Consider the following 25,665-nt stretch of genomic DNA (forward strand, 5'->3'; position numbering starts at 1 on the left):
AAAGTGGCACCTTCACAATGGGGTTGTCCAGCCAGGATTGGGGAGCTGTTGCTCCAAAACTGGACAGTAAATTTTTGATATTGAGAGTTAACATCATAAAAAGGCAGCAACTGTATACTTACAAACACAGATTGTAAGGCACTGCACCCATATAGTTCAGCTTGCATAATTTAAAACTAGATTGTATAAATCTTAGGGTTTAAGGTGCCATCTGATTATTGCTCAGTAGCCACATGCACGCCTTGAATTATTCATGTTCACACTAAAGGCAAAATGCAGAATGAAGAATTTGTTTTATAAAAATTTACATGATATCAGCTGTTGCACAAGTCTGGTTGCTAGGTGTGACTCCAAACAAGAACTAACATCCAAAATACTGTCAATTTATCTTCCTTAACAACTGTTTGCTTCTGGAGCCAACGTATAACATCCTGACAATTGTTTTCTTTATTTGTGGGTAAAAGAATACCAACCCTTTTCATTTTTGGAATAATTTGATTAATGCAGATTTGGGCATAATGTAATTTTCCTGATCTCCCACCAGAGCTTAAATATACAACTTGTTTTTGACTTGGTAAAAACAGCTTCAATCTTACCTTTGCACAATTTTACTAATGTCTAATATTAGTCTATATCCCTCCAACAGTCTATATCCCTCCAACAGGCCGAAGGGCCTGTTTCCACACTATATGGCATCTATTCATACGTCAGTAGTTTGCAGCTGAACACAGTTCAACTGTACCTCTTTCTCTTGCCAATTTTCTTCTCTTATCTCTTCTAAAAAAGTTGTATATTTACACTTGAAAGCATTCACTTGTCCATTCCATCCAAGTAAATGTGTGTGAATAATGAGGTGCTGAAAAGCCATGCAACCACAACCAAATCTCATGTAATTCTTGTTCAATGGACAAATATGCTCATGTCCTGCAGAGATCATTGATAATCTCAATGGCAGAATTTTGAATTTTGAATCAGACCCTTAACATATTTTTCAAACAGAGATCAAAACCCATGATCTGTTGGTAACAGTCACCCATCAGTGGTTTTCCTAAGATGACCAGTTAGTGGCTGGAAGAGGTAACCATCGATTGAGCTCCAGGGATGGGCTCTCAAAGAGTTGTTAGGCCAGTTATCGGACTCTCCTGGTGCCTCAAATGTATGTAAATCAAGCCTGGTTCAAGAAAATGATGACTTTGGTTTGTTTGAATACAGTCAAACTACAATGTTTGATTGCTTGTTTCCTTGATATGCTACTGCATAGAACCGAACTGTGTTTGTGATTATGTACACATGTAAAGATATTTTTTATGAATAAAGTATGTTTTAATATTTTAAAAAGCTGTTGGTCCAGTAGGAGACCAATAAAAATGCTCAGGGTCAAGGGTACAAATCCCACTAAGTCAACTGGTGCAGTTTTAATCTAGTATGGAAGGCGCTCCAGTGTGCGGTGTCAGTAAAGAAAGTGAGAGAGACAGAGAGAGAGAGAGAAACTGGGCAGCCTGTGATCAGGTGGGCAGAAAGACCTCTCAATCTGCAGGTTCCCCGAGTGGAAGGCCCACTCTAGGCAGCTGCCATATTACCCACACTACAGGAAGCTGCTGTGCGTGTGAAAAATTCCAACAGACTTCTGGTCTAACATGAATTGTCTCTGCACTGCTAATATATCAGTAGCTTTTCTGCCTCTGATAAAATAGCAAGCTGGTATGTTGGCTGACAGTGTGAAGTTTTGTGTCCTCCCACTTCTACTTGCCCCCATTTCAGTGAATGCTTCCTCCCCAGGTGTGAGTTCAGTGGGCTGTTTCGGCTAACATAACTTGTGGATACTGAGGTCACTTGCAGCCTTCCCACATCCCTGTTGGTGTTGTCATGGTAACGTCATTGGGCTATTGATCTAAGACCAAGAAAAATGCTCTGGGTCAAAGGTTCAAATCCCACTAAGTCAACTGGTGCAGTTTTAATTCAGTTAATAAATCAGTTGGTAACCACAAAACTACCAATTTTTTTAAAAATCTGATCCATTGAAGTTTTCTTCAAGGGAAGGAAATCTGACATATGTCCAGTCGGTCTATTTTGACAATAGACATTGACCAAGCCTGGACACCCAGATCCCATGAAAGAAAGAAAACACTGAAGTTAACTAACTCAGCAGGGAGAAATCCCTAGACTTTCCTAAAAAAAAGACTTAGATAATCACTAAATAAATGTAACTTGACACGTTTTATGTCCTAAATATCGACAGGATAAGCTTCAGAATGGCCCCCGCTTTCCTCCTCAGCAATACCAGCATAGCAGGAGCAGCACTGAGAAATGTTTTGGATAATATTTTATCATGTAGACTTTTTCAATTTATTTCCCATAACTTTTATTTTGACAAGAACCCTTTTCAAATCAGTTCAATTAAATATGATCACCGCTGTATATATACATCACACAAAAAAAACGTTATCCTGGGATTTATTGGCATCTGGTGGATTTGCACTTCTGAAGTAATGAGACACTCTGGTCAGGCTTGTGGGAAGCAAGTAGTGATACGAATCATAACCAATGGATGTGTCACTACTCGGCTTTTAGCGTGTTAACAGAAGCATGCACGAGAGACTGAATAGTTTTCAGCTGCATTAATGATTCCAAGCCAGCAATGACCTTTCAAAGAACAAGTAGGATGATTTTGTATTTAGCTCAAGGCATTGAAGCGAAGCCTTAGATTTAAAATACTGATTTAATTTAGTTATTCAGCCTGATTTTCTTTTCGGCAACCAAGCAGGCTGTGAGTGAAGTGGATTAAATGGGCGGTTTGCTGAGAAACAACAACCCTGGCTCTATTTTTAAACTCAAGAAGAAGTTCACAGAAGTGGGCACGAGTCTAATTTACAATGATGTCCTTCTACTGATTACACTCCCACGCTGATGTGGAAATTCTTGCGCTGCTCCAAATATGGCAGACGTGAAGTGCCCTATGTATCGAGGTGAAGTTCAGTGTTTGCCATGTACCAGTAGTGTGAAGCCAGAATCACTTTCAGTTTCTGGCCATATTTAGCACTGTGCTAGCAAGCTGCCAAGAGCTCCGTGAATGTTACCAGTCTGTTGTTGATCTGCAGGATGGCGTGGTGTGTTGCACAAAATGAGGTAGCCTGGTGAAATGATAGCTCTGGAAAGCCTCCTGACTCCAATAAAATGCACAGTAAAACTTTAAATGGTCATTTTGCAAAGAGCATCCAGAGATCTATTTAAAGAATGTTGGTTAGTACCAGTGGGAAGTATCAATCAATGATACTGAAAATTCAAATAGGAGTTCAACAGCCATTTCACAGTTGATTAGGAGTGCCACATGTTTCAGAGTGAGGTATTGGCAGCACTTCAACACCAGTACAGTCCTTCAACACCAGTACAATCCAATTGGGCCAAATGGCCCATTTTGGCATTGCATTTATCATTCCTAATGCTATGAATCTCCCTTACTCTCATGGGTTAAGTGGAGGTGGCATGTGTCTGTAGCAAAGGCTTACCTAAAGGTCACATCAGGTATGTCTTGGTTCTCAATAGGCAGTAGAGTTTTAGACAAATTTGGTGGGTTTGACAACAGTTGCTAAATGATCCTGATGTTCTGTGGCTGGTCATGGAGGTTGCTGGCTACCTGCCTTCATGCTCTGTTCTAAGTTGAGGGTACAAGCATATTTGTGTTAGAAATTATGGCAATTATTGCTGGTGGGCTATTCCTGATGAGCAACTGTTGCTGCTTTGTGAAATGGGATGTAACCTCAGACACTTGGCTCTAACTTTCAAACAGGCAAGGCAAGCTGTTTGATCAAGACGAATGTGTGAATATTGCTGCAGGAAGTGCAGGAGAAAGGTTTTAGTTCCCTGACGTGGTTAAAAGTCTGTGTATGGAAAAGAGTGGCAGAAGGTGTTAGACACACTCAATGCTCACAGGAACAGTATCTAAGAAGATACAATGACCTTTTCAGGATGGTCAAGGTCGACAGATGCATTGTCACCTCCTCAATATATTAAAAAGTAAAACACAGCAAGCTTCCTCTTGTCCCTGACCTTGCCTGAAATATTCCAACAGCTGTTTTGCTAACACCTCCTCCTGAGGTCAACCATACCCTTGGCGCAGCATTGAGTCTGTATCACAGCCATTTCCACAATTTTAAACCAAGAGAGTAAGCAAAATTCAAAGAATTATGAATAGAATGCAAAAACAGACCATTTGGCTCAACTGGTGTCCTCTATGTTTATGTTCTATATCAACCTCCTGCATGCCACTCTGCAGTTTAAACTTCTAACCCATGATTTCATAACATGGGACATAGTTTATATTTGTCAGCAGTAACATTTGTCATTGTCATAAATGGAGCTTGCAGGGAGAAGTTGGAGATGGGAGAACAAAGGTGGGGCTCCACTTCAGGATTCTGCAGCACTGTTCCTTCCTTTGCATTTCATTGGAGGTATGCCCACAAGCAATAACCTCAAACTCAGGAACATTAGAATGCAGGCTTATGGAAAGAACTATACTGAATTTCCTCTTTCAGGCTCTGCATGAAGAGTGGGAGTGGCCATTGACACCTGACTTTAATGCTCTGTGGTGTTGTTTATGTACAAAATGAAAGAAATTGTGCTTAAGCATTCTAGCTAACACTTGCCTGGGTTTCCATGCATCAAGTAAAGGATATTTTTAATGAGTTGGAGGGTGTTTTGCATTGTGAGGGGGGTGTTTAGGAGTCTTGAGTGTTTTTGGTGCCCAAACTTCAAAGAATGATTTATCTCATTCTGAGTGAATCCAGCAAAACAATACCGTCCAGATGAGAGAGGAGTCCCAAGATTCTGAAACACAAAAATCACACAGATTGTAGTCACTGAAGAGACCAGAGGTAAAGGCAGATACTTGTACTGTTAACATACCTTATTACAGAAAGGGAGTTATTTCAATCTCATGCTTTCTAATGGTGAAATAACTACAAGCATCACTATTACCTTAGCAAGATCATCAATGCAACGACAACACTGAAAGGTATAAATGGTGTCACCAGCTTAAGTGTTCAAATGGCTACCCAGGGTTTACTCTCCACTTAACATTAGATTTGACCAGAGGGTTTGCTTCATATAGAATCAGGTTAGTGAAGGCCCAGAATAGAAAAACAAGCTGGTAGTAGGTGGGTGGCGGTAAAATGTGGGCCATGACTCTGAATGACTTCAAAACCCATCCCTGATGCTCAATCTCTTCACTGAGGGGTTTCCCCCTCCACCATCGCAGCCTCATCTCTTGTCTCCAAAGACTCACTCTCAGTCTCCCTCCAATTGGAGCTGTCAGCTTCACTGTGAAGAGACACATCTTCCCTGCCTGCCCTCAAACAGTTGAAGGCTGTGCAGACTTTGTGGAATGTTAAAACTTGGAACATCACCAGGCTCGAGGGGCTGAGCGGGTTACTCCTCTTCCTATTTCCTGTGGTCTTATGGTCACTCTGATCAGTTACTAGTTTGTGGTTGGTGATTTTATAGCTAACAAGGGAGATGCACCTAGTGACTGTGGCTATCCGAGTCAAACCATTGCTCACATGCTGCCCTCAAAGAACTACTCCCAGTGACATCCCGACCATTCGCACTGTGTGAGCTGAAGCCATCAAATGAATTATTCACATAAACATTGAAGGATACCTAACCCATATCTCTGCTCCTGTCAAGGTCCCATCTCCATTCATTTGTAACTTCCCTCCCTGCCTAGCCCTCTCACCCAGGCTCCACTTTCTCAAGGGCCAATGCAGCACAAATAGCAGCGTAATTTTGATTTACTCTTCACCTGTCCCACTGAACCAATGTTAATCAGGCCCAGTTCAGGGAACCCCAACCATTATCATTCATGATTAGAGATTTTCACCCAGGTCCTTTCACTCTTTGTGTTTACAGTATGTGCAGAGGTAATGGTCTCATGGTATTATCGCAAGAATATTAATTCAGAAACTCAGCTAATGATCTGGGGATACGGGTTGAAATCCCACCCGAGCAGATGGTGGAACTTTGAATTCAAGTAAAAGAAAACAAGTATCTGGAGTTAAGAATCTACTGATAACCATGACCTCTGTCAATTGTTGGGAAAAACCTAGTTCACTAAAGTCCTTCAGGAAAGGAAATCTTACATCCTCACTTACTCTGGCCCACATGTGACTCCAGATCCACAGCAATATTGCTGACTCTCAATTGCCCTCGGAAATGACCTAGCAAGCTATTCAGTTGTACCAATTGCTACAAAGTCTCAAAGAAATGAAACAGGACAGACCACCTGGCACTCAAACTAGGCAACAGAAAGGACAACGGCAGAAACAGTCTTGTCAACCCTGCAAAGCCCTCTTTACAAACACTTGGGGGCTAGTGCCAAAATTGGGAGAGCTGTCTCACAGACTAGTCAAGTAACAGCCTGGCATAGTCATATTCATGGAATCATACCTTTCAGACAAGGTCCCAGACAGCACCATCACCATCCCTGGCTATGTCCTGTCCCATCGGTGGACAGACCTAGCAGACATGGCACCACAGTGGTCTACAGTCAAGAGGGAGTTGACCTCGGAGTCTTTACCATTGATACCAGACTCTATGAAGTCCCATAGCTTCCGGTTAAACATGGGAAGAAAATCTGATTACTACGTACCATCGTCCCACAGCTGGTGAATCAATAATCCTCCACATTGAACAACAAGAACCTGAAATGTACTCTGGGTTCGGGATTTAAATGTCAAATCACCAAGACTGGATTGACAACAGTACTATCGATTGGATTGGTCAGGCCCTAAAGGACATCGATGTTAGAAGGGGGTGAGGCAGGTGGTGAGCGAACCAACAAAGAGGGAAAAACATTCTTGACCTTGTCCTGACCAATCTGCCAGCTGCAGATGCATCTGTCATTGACAGTATTGATAAGAGCGACCACCGCACAGTTCTTGTGAAGGCAAAGTCCCGCATTCACATTGAGAATACCTTACATTGTTTTATGTGGCACTACCACCGTGCCTAATGGGACAAACTTCAAGAAGATCTAGCAACTCAAGACTGGGGCTTTGTGGTCCAACAGCAGCTGCAGACTTGTACTCCAGAACAATCTGTAACCTCATGGCCTGGTATATCAACCATTATCATCAAGCCAGGGGATCAACCATAGTCCAACAGAAAGTGTAGGAGTGCATGCCAGGAGCAGCACTGAGCACATACATTTGAGGTGTCAACCTGGCGCAACAACTAAAGAGGACTACTTACATTCCAATCAGCATAAGGATGGACAGAGCTGAGTGATCCCACAACCTGGGGATCAGATCTAAGCTTTGCAATCCTGCCACATCCAGTCGTGAACAATAAAAAACTCACTGTGTGAGGAGGCTCCACGAATATCCCCATCCTCAAAAGATGGAGGAGTCCAACACATCGGGCAGTCATAGAGATATACAGCATGGAAACAAACTCTTCAGTCCAACTAGTCCATGCCGACCAGATATCTTAAATTAATCTAGTTCAATTTGCCAACATTTTGCCCTTACCCCTCCAAACCCTTCCTACTCATATACCCATCCAGATGCCTTTTCAATGTTGCAATTGTACTAGCCTCCACCACTTCCATACACATACACACAGCCCTCTGCGTGAAAAAGTTGCCCCTTAGGTCTCTTCTTTATCTTTCCCCTCTCACCCTAAACCTATGCCCTCTAGTTCTGGACTCACCCACCCCAGGGAAAAGAACCTGTCTATTTACCCTATCCATGCCCCTCATTATTTTATAAACCCCTATAAGGTCACCCCTCAGCCTTCGACACTCCAGGGAAAATAGCCCTGGCGTATTCAATCTCTCCCTATAGCTCCCTGGCAACATCCTTGTAAATCTTTTCTGAGCCTTTTCAAGTTTCACAACATCCTTCCTAAAGCAGTGAGACCAGAACTGAATGCAATATTCCAAAAGTGGCCTAACCAATGTCCTGTACAGCCACAACATGACCTCTCAACTCCTACACTCAATGCACTGACCAATAAAGACAAGGATACCAAATACCTTCTTCACTATTCTGTCTACTTGCGACCTGCACTCCAAGCTCTCTTTGTTCTGCAATCCTCCCCAGGACATTATCATTAAGTCTATAAGTTCTGCTCTGATTTGCCTTTCCAAAATGCAGCACCTCACATTTATCTAAATTTAACTCCACCTTCGCTCCTCAGCCCATTAGCCCATCTGACAAAGGTCCTGTTGAACTCCAAAGTAATCACCTTCGCTGTCCACTCCACCACCAAATTTGGTGTCATCTGCAAACTTACTAATCATACCTCCTATGTTCATATCCAAATCATTTATGTAAATGACAAAAAAGGAGTGGACCCAGCACCGATCCTTGTGATACACTACTAGTCACAGGCCTCTGGTCTGAAAGCAACCTTCCACCACACCCTCTGTCTTCCACCTGTGACAGAATGGCTAGTTCGCCCTCTATTCCTTGTGATCTAACTTTACAAACCAGTCTCCCATGAGAAACCTTGTCATATAGATAATTTCCACTGCTCTGCCTTCATCAATCCTCTTCATTACTCAATCAAGTTAATAAGACATGATTTCCCGCATATAAAGCTATGTTGACTATCCATAATGAGTCCTTGCCTTTTCAAATACATGTAAATCCTGTGCCTCAGGATTCCCTTCAACAACTTGCACACCACTGATGTCAGGCGATCACTGGTCTATAGTTTCCTGGTGTTTCCTTACCACCTTTCTAAAATAGTGCCACTACATTAGCCAACCTCCATTCATCTGGCACCTCACCTGTGACTATCAATGATACAAATATCTCAGCAAGGGGCCCAGCAATTACTTCCCTAGCTTCCCAGAGTTCTAGGGTACACCTGATCAGGAGATTTGAGTATAAAAAGGTAAGGCTGAAGTTTTGGCAGCAAACTTCAACTAAAAGCGGCGAGTGGATGATCCATCTCCAGTGGTCCCCAGCATTACAGATACCAGCCTTCAGCCAAATTGATTCACATCAATGATATCAAGAGGCATTGGGTTCTGTGAAGGTTATGAGTCATGACAATATTCTAGCAATAGTACTGAAGATGTGCTTCAGAACTTGCTGCTTCCCTAGCCAAGCCAGTCTAGTACAGTTAGAACACTGGCATCTATCCAACGATATGAGTAATTGCCAGGTTATGCCCTGTATATACAAAGCAACAAATGTAACCCAGCTAATTACCACCCATCAGTCTACTCTTGATCGTCGGTAAAGTGATGGAAGGTGTCATCAACAGTATTATCAAGCAGCACCGACTCAGCAATAACCTGCTCAATGATGCCCAGTCTGTGCTCTGCCAGGGCCACTCAGCTCTCTTCACAGCCTTGGTTTAAACATGCACCAAAGAGCTGAAATTTAGAGGTGAAGTAAGAATGACAGCCATTCGACTGGTGTAGCATCAAGGAGTCTGAGCAAAACTGGAATCAATGGGTACCGGGGGCAAACTCTCTGCTGGTTGGAGTCATAGCTGGCACACAAGAAGATGGTCATGGTTGTTAGAGGTCAGTTATCTCAGCTGCAGGACATCTCTACAGGAGCTCCTCAGGGTCATGTCCTCGGCCCAACCATCTTCAACTGCTTCATCAATGACCCTTCCTTCTGTTAATATTGTTTTCATTAAATCTGAAGCTTCTATAAATGCTTTAAATTCAACATTTTGAGGTAGTATGTAGTGAAAGTGAAAATGTAGGCAAAATAATCTCTGAATATGGAAGAAACTGTAAACAGCAGGTTTGCAAATTTGTGTTTTGTTAGGTTTAAAAGAAAGGAAATATCTTCAAGAAGATTTGCTCAAAGAGTACATTGAAGAAAGCCTGAGAATAATGAAAAACATTTTGGAAGCAATGATAAATATATTTGTGTAATTTCTGCTGCAGAATTTTTGTGGGATTATGTTGAATCTGCTGTTTGCTCCGACTGCATGGCTGCTGATTCTGATGCAGTGATTTTTGATGTAGATAGTTGTAGTTACCATTAACCCAGCTGTAGACATGGAAAATGCAGAAGTTTGAAGAATGTGTGTGAAACCTGTCAGTTATTTACAGTGACATTCAGAATGAGTTGTCATACTAACCAGCCACAGTTGAAGGCTTTTGATTTGAGGACTGGAAGGAAATGAAACTCTGTTGGTCCATAGGAGGCAGGTGAAGTGTTCGAGATGCTGATGGTTCGGAGAGAGATTCCACAGTCACAATAGAAGAATTTCTTACACGTTATATGAGAAAGTTATGACATATTTGGCATTGCGGAGTTGAGAGCGTGGTGCTGGAAAAGCACAGCAGGTCAGGCAGCATCCGAGGAGCACGAGAAAACCCCTTCATCAGGAATGAACCTCTCATGTCACCACTTGTGACTCCTCAGATACTGATGCAGTCCATGTTCAAATGCAACAAAATTTGGACAATATCCAGGCTTAAGCTGACAAGTGGCAAGAAACAGTTGTGCCACACAAATGCTAGGCAACGACCATCTCTAATAAGAGACAATCTAGCCACCATTCCTTGTCATTTAATGGTTTTACCACTACTGGATCCCTTGCTGCCACATCCTGTGAGTGACCATTGACCAGCATCTCAAGTGGACTTCCCACATAAACACAATGGTTGCAGGAGCAGGTCAGAGGCTAGAAACATGTTGATACCCAACTCACCTTCTGATTCACCAAAGCCTGTCCACCCTCTACAAGACACAAGGCAGGAGCATGATGGAATACTCCCTTCTTGCCTGGAAGGGTGCAGCCTCAACAAAACTCAAGAATCTTGACTCCAACTAGGACAAAGCAGCCCACTTGATTGGCACCACATCCACTTCCTCCACCACCAATGCTCAGTAACAGCAGTGTGCAATACCTACAAGATGCACTGCAGAGATTCACCAAGGACAACACCTTCCAAAGCCATGACCACTTCCATATAAAAGGACAATGGCTGCAGATATATTGGAGTACCATCACTTCTGAGTTCCCCTCCAAGCCCCCACCATCCTGACTTGCAAATGTATCGCTGTTGCTTCACTGTCACTGGATCAAAATCCTGGAATTCCCTCCCTAATGGCATTGGGGACTAACCCAGAGCAGTGGTTCAAGAAAGCAGCTCACCATCACCTTCTCAAGGGAAGCTGGTGATGGGCAATAAATGCTGGCCAGCCAGCAACACCCACAAGTGAATAATAAAAAAGGAATTTCTAGGCTATTATCTCAGGGCAAGTTAATTAAAGTCATTCTCTGAATTTATTTGGAGGCTTGTCAATTGGAAGTTCGCATTTGAACTTTAGGTTCGTTGTTACAAAGAGTTTTCAGCCTCTAGTACAAAAGTTTCATTAGCAACATGAAGTCAAATCATTATCACAGTCATGCTGATTGTAATAAAGCATCAGATGGAAATGTCCTTGGAGCAATTCCAACCAGATCAACCTTAACTAGAAATGCAACTCAAACTTTATCTACATTGGTATGCTCTTGCTCATTTGCATATGACTTTAATTGCTCTAACCACCAGATCCTGATTTTCTGGTTTAAGAAAATTGATCTATTTACCAACAAAGTAGTGAGCATTAGCACAGCCTTTTCTGAACTACAGAACAATCATTTTCAAGCATGTGGAACAAACCAGTACAGAGTATTGAATTACCTGGAGAAATCATTTGCGTGGGAGATTTAGGGCATCAGGACTTAGGAGATGTTGAAGGAGCACACTAAATTTACTTGTCTGTTTTTCAATGAGGGATTATAATTTTGGATGAAGAGCAGACAACCTTTTTCTAACAAAGATGTTCAAGTTTTATATCCATGCTCTTTTAACATAATGAAGTGCTTCAAGGTATTTCATGGTAGCATTGTGAAACAAAGTATGACGGAAAAATGCAACAAAATAAGGAACAGGAGCAGAAGTCGACCGTATGCCCATTGAGCCTCCGGCACCATTCAATATGATTATGACTGACCTCAGGTTTCTACTTCCCTTTCTTGCCTAATCCCCATGCCCTGTGACTCCCTGAGAAACCAACAAACCATTCAATGCATTCAATGATGAAGCCTCCACAACCTTCTGGATCAGAGAATTCCAAAGATTCCTTTGAGCGAAGATTTGTCTTAGCATATCAGTCCTAAAACAATCATCCCTTATCCTCAGTTGTGCCCCCATATTTTAGATTCCCTAACCAATGGAAACAATCTCACCTCACCTACCCTCTTAAGCCCAATCAGAATCTGGTTTGTTTCATGAGACGTGAAGGACTGAATCTAATTTTTTTTTGGCTACAAGTTTTTCTGAAGGATTGCCACCCTGCTTTGCAGGCAGGGACCTGCAGGTCCTGCTGAACAGGAGATACAGACACAGGATGTCCTCTTCCTCCCGGACCAGGAGTGAAGTCCACAACGTCACACCATGCCAACCTGGTCCACAGTTTCCACCCATGTCAGTGTCATCTCAGCCATCTGCAGGATTGCACAGCAATGTAGGAAGGTCAATGACCTTTTCCCCCCATCAGCACAAGTGCCACTATCTTCTCATTGATACCTCTATCTTTGCTCAGTACCCACCTTCCACAAGACTCATGCTCCACCACTTTCACTACAATCTTGCAGCATCTTCTCTCACTCGCTGTCACCCATTCCAACCCATGATATCACTAACTCGGCACTATCACTGACTTCTCACTCACTTGCACACCTCCCTACTGCATCAACAGTTCTTGTTGTGTCATCCACTTTCAGCTCACATAATACCTGCCTCTCTTTCATTCAAGGAGGAAAACATCCTGTAATAGGACAGAAAGAGTCAAGATGGGTGGGGGACAGCCTATCATTCACTCTTCGCCCCTTATTTAAAGAGTTTGACTCTCCAAGTAGTTGACAGATCATGGACAAGGCCCTGGACTGGCATCAGAGGCTACCCTTGACTTATTGTGCCAAGACCCCCTGAGTGAAGGCGAGCCTTGATTTGACTGAGGACTGCTTCGAACCATAACAAGCTTTGTTCTTCTCTGCATGTACTAAGTGGTCAGGCAACTCATAAAAAATATGAGCCTGGCAGTTCTTGCTGAAAGGAGAAAGTGAGCATTGCAGATGCTGGAGGTCAGAGTCGAAAAGTGCAGTGCTGAAAAAGCACAGCCGGTCAGGCAGCATCCGAGGAATAGGAGAGTTGACATTAAAACATAATCTCTTTATCAGGAATGAGGAGGTGGCCCAAGGGAGCTGAGAGATAAGTGGGAGGGGGTTGGGGCTGTGGGAGAAGGTAGCTGGGAATGTGATAGGTTGATGAAGGTGAGGGGTGATGGCGGTAGCTCAGAGGGGAGGTTGGAGCGGATAAGTGGGAAGGAAGTTGGACAGGTAGGACAGTTCAAGAGGGCGGTGCCAAGTTGGAAGGTTAGATCTAGGATAAGGTGGGCGGGGAGCGGAATGAAGAAACTGGTGAAATCTACATTGATCCCGATTGGTTGGAGGGTCCCAAGGTGGAAGATGAGGTGTTATTCCTCCAGGTGTCTGGTTTCTTAATTTACACTCCCCCACCTTCTCCCAGAGCCAACCTTCCAACTCAGCACTGCCCTCTTGAACCATCCTACCTGTCCATCATCCTTCCTGCCCATCCATTCTACCCTCCTTTCTGATCTATCACCATCACCCCTCACCCCCTTCCCAGCTACCTTGCCCCCAGCCCCACACCCCTCCCATTTATCTCTCAGCCCCCTTGGGTCATCCCCTCATTCATGATGAAGAGTTTATGCTTGAAACATCGACTCTCCTGCTCCTTAGATGCTGCCTGACCAGCTGTGCTTTTGCAGTGCCACACTTTTCAACTCTTGCTGAAAGGGCAAAGCACCAAAAGGCAAGACAAGGCAAGGCAAGGCTGCTGTAAGCATTTAGGTAGGTTCAGAGTGTTTGAGATCAGAGATACAGCCTTGCCTAGTCCATGAGCTTGGTGTGTTTTCCTTGCAGCAGTGTCACAATGATAGTTACTGATACAGCTTTGCAATGAAAAGTATCCCGTATGTGCCATGAGGGTTGTTTATGACTGTCATACATCAGATGTCAATGTCTGCTGATATTGGTGTCCTTGTGGTCATTGCCCATAGGGAATGCTTGAGACGTTAGTACTTTCGTGCTTACCATGGAGATCCTTTGGAGCAAGCAGTGAGCTGAATTTGCTAGTTCTGATTTCCATGTTAAGAACTCCCAACATCTAATGTATTTGGCATGTTTGTAGAGTCATGCAGCATGGAAACAAACCCTTCGGTCCAACCCCTCCCGTGTTCCCAAATAAACTAGTCCCACTTGCCTGTATTTGATGGTGGCACGGTGGCTCAGTGGTTTGCACTGCTATCTCACAGCACCAGGATCCCAGGTTCAATTCCAGCCTTGGGCAACTGCCTGTGTGGAGTTTGCACACCCTGTGTCTGTGTGGGTTTCCTCTGGGTGCTCTGGTCTCCCACAGTCTAAAGATGTGCAGGTCAGGTGAATTGGCCATGCTAAATTACCCATAATACTAAGTGCATTAGTCAGAGGGAAATGGGTCTGGGTGGGTTACTATTCGGAGGGTCAATGTGGAGTTGTTGGGCCTGTTTCCACACTGTAGGGAATCTAAAAAAAAACCCTCTAGCCTTTCCTAATCATGCACTTATCCAAATGTCTTTTAAATGTTGTCGTTTCTTTCGTGATTTTATTTGAAAAAAAAACTCTCTCCGGATTGACACTTGACAAACACGTGCAGACCCCATCAACAAGCACTGGGTGAAAAAAGAAATCTCTCCTTCTTCATTTCTTTTTGTCACTTTTTTTGCAAATATAAACATTCCAGGAAATGATTTAAATTAAAAAATTTCTGCTTCTGCTATACAAAGACCATAAGAAATCCATCAGAAAAGCCTGCACCTCAAGAGCAGCTGCAAGATCCACACTACTCTCATTCCTCCATGATTAGAAAGGATATTAATAAGTAAGGTGGGCTGTTAGCAGTAATCCCTGTTAATCAGCAACTCACTGTGGCCTAGTAAAACTTGCCAAGCTGTTTGTGAAAAATACAAAAGCTGGAGTGAGATGGGTCTTACCAGACACCTCGGTAAGTGACAAAAAGAAATGAAGAAGGAGAGATTTCTTTTTTTACCCAGTGCTTGTTGGTGGGGTCTGCACGTGTTTGTCAAGTGTCAATCCGGAGAGAGTTTTTCTTTCAAATAAACAAGAGGAATTGAGTATAGAAGCAAAGAGGTGCTTCTGCAGCTGTACAGGGCCCTGGTGAGACCACACCTGGAATATTGTGTGCAGTTCTGGTCTCCAAATTTGAGAAAAGACATTCTGGCTATTGAGGGAGTGCAGCGTAGATTCACGAGGTCAATTCCTGGACATCTTACACTGAAAGACTGAAGCGACTGGGCTTGTATACCCTTGAGTTTCGAAGACTGAGAGGGGATCTGATTGAGGCGTATAAGATTATGAAATGATTGGACACTCTGGCAGTAGGAAACATATTTCCACTGATGGGTGAGTGCCGAACCAAAGGACACAGCTTAAAAATACGGGGTAGACCATTTAGGACAGAGATGAGGAGAAACTTCTTCACCCAGAGAGTGGTGGCTGTGTGGAATGCTCTGCCCCAGAGGGCAGTGGAGGCCCAGTCTCTGGATTCATTTAAGAAAGAGTTGGATAGAGCTCTCAAAGATAGTGGAGTTAAGGGTTATGGAGATAAGGCAGGAACAGGATACTGATTAGGAATGATCAGCCATGATCATATTGAATGGCGGTGCAGGCTCGAAGGGCTGAATGGCCTACTCCTGCGTCTATTGTCTATTGTCTATTGTCTATTGAAAGTGAGGACTGCAGATGCTGAAGATCAGAGTTGAGAGTGTGGTGCTGGAAAAGCACAGCCGGTCAAACAACATCCGAGGAGCAGGAGAGTTGACATTTCGGTCAAAAGCCCTTCATCAGGAATGATTCTACCACAACTGTTGTCATAGCCCATGTTGCTCAATCACCCATAAATTTCCATTCAAAATATTTGTCCAATGCCTCTGCCAGTTCTTCTTTCCCCAATTAAATGTCTCCTCTCGCTGTTTTGAAATTACCAACATTTAGAGTCATAGAGATATACAGCATGGAAACAGACCCTTCGGTCCAACTAATCCAACCGACCAGATACCCTAACCTAATCTAATCCCATTTGTCAGCACTTGATCCATATCCCTATAAAAGCTACCTATTCACACACCCATCCAGATGCCTTTTCAATGCTGTAATTGTACCAGCCTCCACCATTTCCTCTGGCAGAACATTCCATGCACTCACTTATATAAGGTCACCCCTCTGACACTCCAGGAAAAATAACTCCAGTTTATTCAGCTTCTTCCTATAAGTCAAACCCTGTAACTCGGGCAACATCCTTCCTATAGCAGGAAGACCTGAATTGAATGCAGTATTCCAAAAGGAGCCTAACCAATGTCCTGTACAGCCATAACATGACCTCCCAAATCCTATAGTCAATGCACTGACCAATAAAGGAAAGCATACCAAACGCCTTCTTCACTATCCTATCTACCTGCGATTCCACTTTCAAGGAACTATGAACCTGCACTCCAAGTTCTCTTTGTTCAGCAACTCTCCTCAGGACCTTACCATTAAGCGTATAAGTCCTGCCTGATTTGCCAGCACCTCACATTTATCTAAATTAAATTCCATCTGCCACACTTCACCCATTGGCCCATCCAATCAAAGTCCCATTAAACTCTGAGGTAACCTTCTTCGTTATCCACCATACTTCCAATTTTAGTGTCATCTGCAAATTTACCAACCATACCTCCTATGTTCACATCCAAATCATTTATATAAATGACAAAAAACACGAATCTTTGCGGCACACCACTGGTCAGAGGCCTCCAGTCTGAAAAGCAACCTTCCACCATTCCCTGCACTACCACCCCTTGTCTCCTAACCTCGAGCCAGTTCTGCACCCAAATGGCTAGTTATAGAGTCATAGAGGTGTACAGCATGGAAACAAACCCTTCGGTCCAATCCGTCCATGCCGACCAGATATCCCACCTGTCAGCACCCGGCCCATATCCCTTCAAACCCTTCCTATACATATACCCATCCAAATGCCTCTTAAATGTTGCAATTGTACTAGCATCCACCACATCCTCTGGCAGCTCATTCCATACACGTACCACCGTCTGCGTGAAAACGTTGCCCCTTAGGTCTCTTTTATACTTTCTCCTCTCACCCTAAACCTGTGCACTCTCGTTCTGGACTCCCCGACACCAGGGAAAAGACTTTGTCTATTTATCCTATCCATGCCCCTCATAATTTTGTAAACCTCTATAAGGTCACCCCTCAGCCTCCGACGCTCCAGGGAAAACAGCCCCAGCCTGTTCAACGTCTCCCTATAGCTCAAATCCTCCAACCCTGGCAACATCCTTATAAATCTTTTCTGAACCCTTTCAAGTTTCACAACATTGGTCCGATAGGAAGGAGACCAGAATTGCACGCAATATTCCAACAGTGGTCAAACCAATGTCCTGTACAGCTGCAACATGACCTCCCAACTCCTGTACTCAATACTCTGACCAATAAAGGAAAGCATACCAAACACCTTCTTCACTATCCTATCTACCTGCGACTCCATTTTCAAGGAGCTATGCACCTGCTCTCCAAGGTCTCTTTGTTCAACAACACTCCCTAGGACCTTAACATTAAGTGTATAAGTCCTGCTAAGATTTGCTTTCCAAAAATGCAGCACCTCGCATTTATCTGAATTAAACTCCATCTGCTACTTCTCAGCCTATTGGCCCATCTGGTCCAGATTCTGTTGTAATCTGACGTAACCCTCTTCGCTGTCCACCACACCTCCAATTTTGGTGTCATCTGCAAACTTACTAACTGTACCTCTTATGCTCATATCCAAATCATTTATGTAAATGACAAAAAGTAGAGGACCCAGCACCAATCCTTGTGGCACTCCACTGGTCACAGGCCTCCAGTCTGAAAAACAACACTCCACCACCACCCTCTGTCTTCTATCTTTGAGCCAGTTCTGTATCCAAATGGTGAGTTCTCCCTGTATGCCATGAGATCTAACCTTGCTATTCAGTCTCCCATGGGGAACCTTGTTGAACGCTTTACTGAAGTCCACATAGATCACATCTACTGCACTGCCCTCATCAATCTTCTTTGTTACTTCTCCAAAAAACTAAGTCAAGTTTGTGAGACATGATTTCCCACGCACAAAGCCATGTTGACTATCCCTAATCAGTCCTTGCCTTTCCAAATACAGGTACATCCTGTCCCTCAGGATTCCCTCCAACAACTTGCCCACCATGAGGTCAGGCTCACTGGTCTATAGTTCCCTGGCTTGTCTTTACCGCCCTTCTTAAACAGTGGCACCACATTAGCCAACTTCCAGTCTTCTGGCACCTCACCTGTGACTATTGATGATACAAATATCTCAGCAAGAGGCTCATCAATCACTTCACTGGCTCCCACAGAGTTCCTGGGTACACCTGATCAGATCCTAGGGATTTATCCACCTTTACCCGTTTCAAGACATCCAGCACTTCCTCCTCTGTAATCTGGATATTTTGCAAGATGTCACCATCTATTTCCCTACAGTCTATATCTTCCATATCCTTTTCCACAGTAAATACTGATGCTTCTCCCTGTATTCCGTGTGATCTAACCTGCTAACCTGTCTAACATGCGGAACTTTGTTGAACACCTCACTGAAGTCCTATCCTTACATATTCTTTGTCAATTCTGACTATCTCTCTGAAATATCATATAACCTTGAATAATTATTTCCCATCCTTATTCACTTGTAATCATGTCTCTGTTATGGTGATTACATGTAAATCATTTATTATTTACCCCTAGTTATGACACTGCCACATGTAAAGATATTAGAACAGACATCCAAAGGACTTGTTCAATATGTGGATATTAAGGTGTGTCTTAAGGAAGGAAATGAGTTGGAGAGATGGAGAGATTTTAGAAGTGAAACCTAAATCTCAGGGCCCTGACAGCTTATGGCATGGCCATCAATGATGGAGTGGTTGAAATCAGGGATGTTCAAAATATTCAAAAAGAAATTAGATAGCTTGTCGTTTCTCGAGGTTATTGTGATAAGGAGGAATAAGGCATTGGAGGGTCTGTCAAACATGCTCGAGAATGTTAAAATTGAGCTTAACTGGGAATGATTGTGGGTCAGAAAGAGAGATAGAGGAACAGATAGTGCAAGTTAGGGCTTGAAAGTACATTTTCTTGTCATAATATGTAACATACAATTGCAGTCTGTTTAGATTCGCATGATCATAGTGTATTCCTTCACAAGTATGAAAGTTATGGCATCCCTCAGGCTTCTCTTTTTCATAAGTTTGTGGGGTTTAGAACTCAATTTTGTGGCTACTTAGTCACTACTTGCAAATTTGGTTCTTCTCACTAATCGTCTTTTCTTCCCAGTACACACTTACAATGTAATCTTTGGCATAGCATCTCGGTTTCCCAATGGAAAAAAATACAGCATGCATTTTTGCTTGCTAAGTAAGGTATGAGCTGACCTTTTCAAAACATTAATCTTTCCTGAAAACAATAGTAGTTTGAATGTACATGCAAACACCCTGTGGTTCAAGACAAGACACAATTCAAGTGCAACTATTTGAAGAACAAGTGAAGACTTGATCTTTCAATTCTGGGCCAGTTTGATATTGGAACTGGGGATATGCATTTAGCCGATAAAATGCATGTTTCATATGTTTGCTTCATGAAAGTGCCCACTCATCACCATCATCTATAGTACCCACATTTCTTTAAAAGGCTGAGTATTAGCGGTCTGAAGCTGCCCTGCTCATTTATGGGCGGATTCAGAAACTGTCAGAGAAGAGGGAGCATGGAACTGCAACTCTCTGATAGGACATCCTGGTGCATAGGATGGATGTCAGCTTCCTGGAAAACTGGCAGAGGAGACACAATGCCCAACCCCTGGCAAGCTTGTCCCATGTTGCCACCCAGGTCAGTAAGCTCTCAGTGGTACAGAGGAACAACCAGCAGGGCTATATGAAGGCTAATGTGCTTCTCCACTTCGCCAGACATTTCTCTGAAACCTCAGTCACTCTATCCCTGCTACTGCACCCAACCCCCAACCAAGGCTCATGCTCTGCCACTCTCACTGCTGCCTGCAACAACTTCCATTATTCATTTTCACCCACCATCACCTACCACACCATTAACCCTGAACAGATTCTGTGCAGTTTGCTCACTCTCTTTGGACAGCTTTCCCGCGTCTACACCAGGATTAATGCCCATGCCAACCATTTGTATCTCACGCAATTCTTCGCTTTTCTTTAGCCCAGGAAGATGGCGACCATAATAGGGAAGAGGGTCATTCAACATCAGACTCCTCAGCCCCTACGAAGAGAGAATCCTTGCTCCCACAGAAGGATGACCATGAATATTCCTATAGGATGCTGAGGCATCCATGTCCATCAATTGAGTAAAGTCCATTATTCATTCCGGTATACCTTTCACATTAACCCCACTGTCAGTGTCATCCATCGCACATCACTAACCACATGCCTTCTCTGGCTTGTGTATTGCAGATCTCACCAGGATTATCAGTACCTCCATGGCGAAACACACATCTCCCCCGAAACCACCTCATCAAGCTCCAAGGCTGAGAGTACCTGACCTTATCTGACCTTATAATAGGTGCATAAAATTGAACCTTTTTTTGTAACTAACTGGAAGTGACAGATATCTTTAATGATTTGTTATCATCTATTGAGACTTGCCCTAGTTATAAAAAAAGCTATTAATTGCATTTGATTAGATGTGTTAAAAAAAATGTTCATGGAAGCACAGACACATTCAGTATAAAAGTGCACCATTGGAGCAACTATCTCATAAAGTAAGCTGGCATCTTGATCCTTCAGAAGTAAGTCTAGGCTGGAGTAAAAAGCAAACAGAAATTGTTGGCAGAACTCAGCATGTTGACAGCATCTGTGAGAAGAAAGCAGAGTTAACATTCTGAAGAAGTGTCGCTGGACCCAAAACATTAACTCTGCTTCCTCTCCACTGATGCTGCCAGACCTGCTGAGTTCCGTCAGCAATTTCTGTGTTTATTTCAGAATCTCCAGCAGCTGCAGTTCTTCGTTTTATTCCAGTCTGGAATGAATTGACTTTTAGCATAACTTTGCGTGAATGTAACTAAATAGCAATGCATAACTAACCCTCAGACAGAGCTCACAGGATCACTGATCTGGAAAAGTGTTACTGCACATGTAGAAGCTCAAAAATACCGACATCAGGGTAAATGTAGTGTCGCTACAAAGGTATATGTGAGGTTTTGCAGCGTGCATGGAGCTGCCGGTCATACCTCTGAAAAATGTTGTGCATCCAGCTAGGTGAATATCCATCGAGAGCAGGGAGGCTGGATATATTCAACCTGAATTAGACAGATTTGTGATCTACAAGGAAGTCAAAGATTGTGCAGATATAGTCAGATAGATGGAGTGAAACCCACATCTGATCAGCCATAATCTCATTGTGGGCAGCACGGTGGCACAGTGGTTAGCACTGCTGCCTCACAGCGCCAGAGACCCGGGTTCAATACCCGCCTCAGGCGACTGACTGTGTGGAGTTTGCACGTTCTCCCCGTGTCTGTGTGGGTTTCCTCCGGGTGCTCCGGTTTCCTCCCACAGTCCACAGATGTGCAGGTCAGGTGAATTGGCCATGCTAAATTGCCCGTAGTGTTAGGTAAGGGGTAAATGTAAATGTAGGGGTAGGGGTATGGGTGGGTTGCGCTTCGGCGGGGCGGTGTGGACTTGTTGGGCCGAAGGGCCTGTTTCCACATTGTAAGTAATCCAATCTAATCTAATCTAATCATTGAATGGCAGACCTAGCATAATTGGGCTGAATGGCCCTACTCCTGTTCCTATTTCATGATCTTTTGACATACAGCATGCAGCTGAATGTGTGTGAATTCATTAAAGTGAACAGGATGATACAATTCCAGGAGAGCAAAATTGTCAACAAACCCTACAAGCAATGTCTTTCCTCACTCATTAAGGACCAGCATCATGAGGCAAAGAAGCTCCTGTCGTGGGGCTACTTAGAAGGTCATTCAACAAGTTGTGCTGGCCATTGCTGGGGCTAGGGCTGCAGGGAACAGGTTCACTAATGGCCCTTGAAGACGGACCTCTGGAGTAGGGGGACACTGGGGACAGAATGTTCCAGCAACTGGGACTGGGAGGGCCCTGTGCTAGGAGGCGTAGGCAGAGAGGCAGCTTTTGGCATCGGAGTTCTTCATGAGGGCCATGGAGAATCGATAAAGGAGCCCGCCCTCTCCACCACCCCACCCCAGAAGACTTCTAGGCTTCACCTTGCAGCAACCTCCCCCCGCCCCCAACCACAGCTTAATAATGAAGGGCCCTCCCAATATGAACAAAATACTGCAGAAATGAGAAGAGGCATTTAATTGCATAAGGAAATAGCCCAATTAACCTTTTGATCTACAAACATCAGAAGTGAGCAAGCACCCATTATCCTGCACCATTTTGTCAGTCTTTCTGTTTTTATGGCCATTCTTAAACTACCTGGAATATTCTAGCTCTTAATGTTACTCTCTCCTCACATGCTGAGCATTTCCAGCAGTTTCTGATTTCATTTCAGATTCTCAGCATCTGCAGTGTCCTTATTCCATTGTGCTGCTTTTGACACAGAGAGGAGGAAACTGAGAGAGCAATCTCTCTTCCAGGGAAGTCAGTCAGAGCAGTGCCTAAGGTAAGAATATTCCATAAAGGAATTTGTTGATGGACTTATGTCACCTCCTATATCTCAACGTGGAAGCTTAAGCCAGGCAAGGGTGACAAAATGGCTGTAAAACAATTGTGATTGCCATTTTTTCTACATCAAAGGAACCTCCTGGGCAAGAACACAATAGTAACATTATGCATCAGTTTTCCATTCCTAGAAGAACCAGGGAGGTGACAGAAATCATCGATAGGAAGAGAGGGCTCTTCACTGTCTTCTCCCTGAGCACAGAGTGACCAAGATGAAGGGGTATATCAATTTGCCAGGATAGTAACTCCTAAACGGTGCGGTGGGGCTCAGGGTTAACAGGGAATTTTAACACAACTGTAAGGATGATCAGTCTGTCACCAAGCAGTTGGACTCAAATACACCAAGTGTTTTCCTTTCAGGAGATGGCTGCCATGCTGGCAGCAACCATAATGCCTTCACCCTGTGAGAGGCGGCATTACTGACTGTCTTCAGGCCTGCAGGACAGGAGCTCAAGGACCAGCAGCACCAACACCTCACAACAACCCTCTGGACCCCCACACGCCCCACACATATCTCCCCCCAAACCCCACTTCTCCCACATGTGACTCATTGGCTCCTTTCTCCCATCCCACCGAAGTCAGAGAGTGTTCAGTGAAAACCATGGTGTCACCAGCATCACAGAGCAAGCCAACCATTAATTAAAGCAGAGGTTTCACTGCTTCGGTCACTCAGCAAACGTATTTACTCTTCTTGACAATTTGAGTACAGCTGTTAGACGTTTCCTGGCATTGCTGCCATGTTCTGAGAACCACAGTCTGGGGATGATTCATCCTTATCTGAGGCCCCTACTGCCTGTGGTGGCTCATGCTTGAGGGCTTCCTGCCCCTTGCCCAAAGAGTGACCTCTTCCCTGTCCTTTACTACCTGTGTAGTGTACCAAGGAACACAAAACTCAAACAGAGAACAACTTCTGGTATCTATTGTGCCATCTTCCTTCTCTCATCATGTTGAAATGTGATTTACCCAACAGACTGCAGTCCATGGCCCAGAGTTCCAACTGATTCATCTCTTTCGGTAGGCCCTCAATACTCCTTCCAAGGAACTTGGCAATTTATCTGTCAATGTTCCAGACCTCATTGAACTTTCTGCTTACAGTCAAGCCTCCTCTCTTATGGGGTGACTGATCATTTAGATAAAATTGTGTAAAGCCCTTTCTTCTGGCCAAAAATGCAATCTTATCTTCCAGCCATCTACTACTTCAATTCATCGTCTCATTACACACCAATGTGCTGCTGACATACGGGCTAGAGTTGCAGGGGCGTTGGTGATGTTTGTAATGGAGACTTTTTATTTGAAATCCATGCTGGCAGCTGATTGAAACACATGATATTGACCTGCTTCTTTTCCTTTCTCCTATGATGCCGACATGCTGGCATCTGCCTTACTTTATCAGTTCTTCATACTCCATTTGTGCCTGTCTCATCCGACACCTCCTTCAGCTATTCATAAATTCCACATGTCTTGTAACTTCTATTATTTGCTTTGATTTCTTTCTTTCATGACTCTGTTATCTCATGCTAATATCACTTCTGATGTTTAACCACCTCCTGTTTTTCATGTTTGCGCTACATAAGTTACATTTATTGGCCTAAGCTTATTTGCTTGCGTGTATTTCTATTTTGTTTGCATTGTTGTTCACTATATTTTGCCTGTCTCTTTATTGTTTAGTTGAAATTAACCCTTTCTGTTACACCATTCGACAATAATTTCTCTTTTTAAATATCTAATACATATATCTGTATTGTCCCCTCTCTTAGAGCCAAGCACGGTGGCACAGTGGTTAGCACTGCTGCCTCACAGCGCCTGAGACCCGGGTTCAATTCCCGACTCAGGCGACTGACTGTGTGGAGTTTGCACGTTCTCCCCGTGTCTGCGTGGGTTTCCTCCGGGTGCTCCGGTTTCCTCCCACAGTCCAAAGATGTGCAGGTCAGGTGAATTGGCCATACTAAATTGCCCGTAGTGTTAGGTAAGGGGTAAATGTAGGGGGTATGGGTGGGTTTCGCTTTGGCGGGTCGGTGTGGACTTGTTGGGCCGAAGGGCCTGTTTCCACACTGTAATGTCATCTAATCATCCTTCTGTTATATTTTAACTTGAGAAATCCTGAGAATTTTATTCAAATACAGTCTTGCAGAATTGTCTGCAATTCAACACAATTGCTATCATCTATGTTTTGGCTGTTTGTATCTGTTCCAAACCCACCTAAACTAAACCATTTTGTTTAATATAATTATGCATCTGTGCACATCTTCTCACCTTTGATAAAGGCTCTGCCCCTGACACATTAACTCTTCAATTTCTTGGCCATAGACACTGTCAGGCCAATTGAACCCTTACAGAATTTTTTGTTTTATGTTTGCATTGTCAGGATATATTTAGTTGTGTGTTTGGAGCTTAACTCGATTTAGACTTTCAATGTTGCTAGATTTCATAGAATTTTCTGCAAGAACTTTATACGTACAGCTTGTTCTGTACACACATTCTCTTCACACTAGGCTCAGGCTATTACTGTTTTGTAGCTCTTACTACTTAATCCTGTGACTGATATTATTGGCACAAAGTCATACACTGTCATTATACATCATTCTGATGTTAATCCCTCTGCTGTACAACATTGAAGAAATTTTTACTTTTTGTTCAACAATTCCAAAACCTTGCAGTGCTTCTTGAAGCAACTGCAAGCATTTTATTGGCCTCCAATTTCAAAAGAGACCATTAATCATGACCAGTGGTTGCCAATTCTGCACTATCACGTTGAACATGGAAACATGTCCAGGTCAGATCTGGTCGCAGCAAATTCAAGCACAATATCACCAGATAG

The 25,665-nt window shown here is 43.5% G+C and overlaps 1 long non-coding RNA gene across 1 annotated transcript in view; it reads left to right on the forward strand.

Moving 5' to 3' along the window:
* Nucleotides 1-22,690: 22,690 nt before the first annotated feature.
* LOC122551362 (uncharacterized) overlaps nt 22,691-25,665 on the forward strand; it is an 87,826-nt gene continuing 84,851 nt past the window's right edge. The window contains exon 1 of the long non-coding RNA XR_006312083.2: nt 22,691-22,788. This is a non-coding gene — a long non-coding RNA (uncharacterized LOC122551362). The remainder of the gene's footprint in view (nt 22,789-25,665) is intronic.

The sequence above is a fragment of the Chiloscyllium plagiosum genome, unplaced genomic scaffold (assembly GCF_037043375.1).
Source record: "Chiloscyllium plagiosum isolate Xiang-an unplaced genomic scaffold, Cpla_swu_hap1 HiC_scaffold_1, whole genome shotgun sequence".
Taxonomy (NCBI): Eukaryota; Metazoa; Chordata; class Chondrichthyes; order Orectolobiformes; family Hemiscylliidae; genus Chiloscyllium; species Chiloscyllium plagiosum.